This window comes from Piliocolobus tephrosceles, chromosome 11, assembly GCF_002776525.5.
Source record: "Piliocolobus tephrosceles isolate RC106 chromosome 11, ASM277652v3, whole genome shotgun sequence".
NCBI lineage: Eukaryota > Metazoa > Chordata > Mammalia > Primates > Cercopithecidae > Piliocolobus > Piliocolobus tephrosceles.
The window spans coordinates 110338887-110343028 of record NC_045444.1 but is presented as its reverse complement, the minus strand read 5'-3'; the positions used below and the strand labels follow the sequence as shown (position 1 = coordinate 110343028).

Sequence of the window (4142 nt, the reverse complement as noted above, 5' to 3'; positions counted from 1 at the left end):
AAAAATCTATCTTTTTTGCCGGGCGCGGTGGCTCAAGCCTGTAATCCCAGCACTATGGGAGGCCGAGACGGGCGGATCACGAGGTCAGGAGATCGAGACCATCCTAGCTAACACGGTGAAACCCCGTCTTTACTAAAAAATACAAAAAACTAGCCGGGCGGGGTGGCGGGCGCCTGTAGTCCCAGCTACCTGGAAGGCTGAGGCAGGAGAATGGCGTAAACCCAGGAGGTGGAGCTTGCAGTGAGCTGAGATCCGGCCACTGCACTCCAGCCTGGGCGACAGAGCCAGACTCCGTCTCAAAAAAAATAAAAAATAAATAAAAAATAAAAAATCTATCTTTTTTAAAAAAACTAAAATTTGTTTAATCTGGCGTTTTATATGTAAAAATGTATTAACTAAGGATAGCATACAATTAAGCACCTAATTGTGTTGAAAATGCAATTGCACATTTAGAAAACTTCTCCCTAGTTTGTGAAGTTGTTTCTGTGCTCTTATAATCATTTCAATTGCTTTTTAATCTCTCTATTTAAACTATGTGTCTACATCTTAATGAAGATTAAGTGCATAGTGCTGGATTTATTTACACCAATTGCCTAAGTCTCAAAACCAAGTCACAGCAGGATCCAGGAAAGCAGTTACATCTCAGAGAATAAAACACAGTTGCAGAATTTATTCCAGTGTTTACACTAGAAGCCAAATACTGAAAGGAACGTAAAAGGAAGTGGGTGTGCTTTGAGTAAGTCTTGAAGCCTACTTAACTTTTTTCCCCCCCATCAAGGGCCTTATTAGAGTTAATTTAATGAACAACAAAAAAAACATGATTCGGCCGGACACGGTGGCTCACACCTGTAATCCTAGCACTTTGGGAGGCTGAGGTGGGCGGATCATGAGGTCAGGAGATCAAGACCATCCTGGCTAATATGATGAAACCCCGTCTCTACAAAAAATTAAAAAATTAGCCAGGCGTGGTGGCATGCACCTGTAGTCCCAGTTACTTGGGAGGCTGAAGCAGGAGAATCACTTAAACCCAGGAGGTGGAGGTTGCAGTGAGGCAAGATCGTGCCACTGCACTCCAGCCTGGGTGACAGAGCGAGACTCTGTCTCAAACAAAAAAAAACAAAACAACAAAAAAACATGATTCAATATATTCTTCGAGGCATCTCTGATGAAGTGAAGGAAATTGGTTATTACCCAAAGCCAATTGGTGATTTTAACAGAGTCGAGTTAAAAGATAGGGCATTGAAGATACAGATGGATCCCTGCCTCCTGGACATTACATTGAAATATAAAGAAATGAAACAGGGAAATGTAGCTGAAATCTGGTGTCAAGTGACAATTGATAATCTATTTAAATATTTTTTATATAAATCTATAGTTTTATTAAGACAAAAACTGACAGTGTAGTATAAAGTTTACATTTAAACAAAGTTTACACAGAACTCTAACACATGCCTAAAAGGATTTTACAATGTAGCTCTAGATGCAAGTCTAGACAATATCAAGAACTGATGGATCTCATGACTCAAGACAGAGCATTTTGGGTATCAGTTACTTCTTAGAATTTCTTTAAAAAATTGTGTGTGTGTGTGCGCACGCGTGTGTGTGTGTGTTTTAAAGTGAACCACTGCCCAATATGAAAGTTTAATCTTCTCCTGAGACCAAGGCTTTTGAAATCACTAAACTCTTGGATCAATTCAGTGAAACTTGTGCTGTCAGTGACCGAACCCTGCCAACAATGGTTTCAGAGTTCCACGCTCAAAAAAGAGAATGATTCCAAGAGTTCTCCCCACCAAGGGTATGGGTCCTTGTCTTTCCCTACTGTCTTATCTCCTCTACCACCCTCTTCCTCTTTCTTAACACCTCAGCCAGTGGCTTGGATGAACAAGCTGATATTTATAATTTCATTACTGGAAAAGAAAGGGTCTTCTAATTTCAGGAATTAGCACCTCTGAGACAGAATAATCTACTTGTATTAATAAAAGACCTTCCCTCCTCATCGATTTCCATCTCCAAAATGGCAACTTTGGTAACTTATGAACTGACTTAGTCCTTTGCAGGAACAGCAATAAGTTTAGGCAGGGAACACCTTGACTTATAGGTTTCAGACATTCACAGCTTTTTTTTTTTTTTTTTTCTGAGACAGAGGCTCACTCTGTGGCCCAGGCTGGAGTGCAGTGGCCGGATCTCAGCTCGCTGCAAGCTCCGCCTCCCGGGTTCACGCCATTCTCCTGCCTCAGCCTCCCGAGTAGCTGGGACTACAGGCGCCCGCCACCTCGCCTGGCTAGTTATTTTTTTTGTGTGTGTGTGTGTATTTTTAGTAGAGACGGGGTTTCACCGTGTTAGCTAGGATGGTCTTGATCTCCTGACCTCGTGATCCACCCCTCTCGGCCTCCCAAAGTGCTGGGATTACAGGCTTGAGCCACCGCGCCCAGCCCATTCACAGCTTTTAAACAGTCTCTCACAGTCCTTATTTATGGTGCCAATGACATTTTTTTTTTTTTTAAGGTAAAATATTCTGGACATAGAAGCAAATCATTAGTTGTCTGTTCTTTTCCGTTGCTTCACCATTTCCCTATCAGGCCCCAAATGTTAACCAAAATGATGCTACCCATTCCCCTCCCCCCTCCCCATCCCTCCCTCACCCAAATAATACACCAGTAACAGCCAGAGACTGCACACATGCTATGCTGTAAAAATGCAGAGTTACCACTATTGGGAAGAAGGCTGTGGGTTGTGGAGATGCTCTTTGAAGATCTACAGTGTTTTTTTGCTCTCCCACACCCCCAATTCTGCAAGTTTTGTCCGTCATAGGAGGCCCTTTGCTTTTCTCAGCAAAGTGCAGAAAAGGTTGCCTTGAAGCACTTATCCCCTTTCCCCTCCACTGGGATGGGTGTGTCAACTATACAGCTTGAAACGGCTTTAAAGCACTTGGGCTGCTGCAGGGCACAGAAACTATACTGGCTCTTCAAAGGACATCTTCTCAAGCCACCTCTATGGTGTCAAGACAAGTAGAACTCCCTTTCCTTCCCACTTGAAACCCACAGTCAGATGTGACAGGGGTGGTACTCAGGAGCGTTAATTCTTGTCATCTTTTTTGTCATCATCCTCCGAGGGGTAGGAATGCCGCGTCAGCCTTTCCTCATAGAAGGATATGACAACCTGTGGGCACTTGACATTGGCTGCCTTGGCAGGGACCAGGAAGCCTCATCAGAGTTTTTCCATTTCATCAGGAACAGGAGCTCTCCACTGGAGTCTGTAGCTCCAGTAATCCCCCCCGCTCCTCAAGCAAAGCCTGGTGGCTTTTCTGACTCTTCTTTGTTCTTCTTTGGTTTGCTCTCCTCTCCCTTATCTTCAGAATCAGAATCAGCTTTGCGCTTGCCTCCCTCTGATTTCTCTGTCTCATGTGCTGTTTCTCTGTCTCATGTGACTGCAGAAACTCAGCAATGAGGTCGGGGCAATCCAGGTTCTCTTCTGGCTCCCATGTGTTGTCCTCATCTGAGAAGCCCTACCACCACTTTAGGAGGTATTCCACTTTGCCCTCTACCACTCGACGGTCGAGAACTTCTTCCACCACATATTCCTCTTCCTCCTCTTCTAGCACCTCCTCCACTTTCTTCTTGCTTTGTTTTTTCCCCATAGTGCCCGCCAGCTTTCTGGTGTAAAGGGTGACGCTGCTCAGAGCAGCGCCCAGGAGCCCGAGAGGAACCGGTGCTGCGCTACTGGCGCGTCGCGTCGGGTCGGCTGGGGGAGCGGCGCCCAGGAAGGCCGCAAGCCCGGTGGCCGCAGTGCAGCCCCTCACTGCAGCGGCGCACCGCAGGCCCGCGCAACGGCCCTCCCCTCGGCCGAACAAAAGAACCTGGCACGCAGCGCTGCCCGCCGCCCGCCCGCCCGCCGATAATCTATTTAAATCTTAATAAAAATTCCAAAGTCTTTGAGGAATATACAAGATTTCATAAGAAGGAAAAGTCCATCTTCCTGGGAAACTTCAGTTAATTAGAGATGACTCCTTACTGAGGTTGAGTGGGGATTGCCAGTTAGTTAAAGAGCAGTTAGATGGATGGGTGAAGAGGCTCTGGGGGTTGTGTCAGTCATTCCAAGATGTATTCAACAGGAACCAAGCAAAATGGTGGAACAAGTCGACT

General features: G+C 45.5%; 1 pseudogene; it reads right to left on the bottom strand.

The window, feature by feature from the left end:
• Window positions 1-2504: 2504 nt before the first annotated feature.
• LOC111549160 lies at window positions 2505-3694 on the bottom strand (annotated as a pseudogene).
• Window positions 3695-4142: the final 448 nt, after the last annotated feature.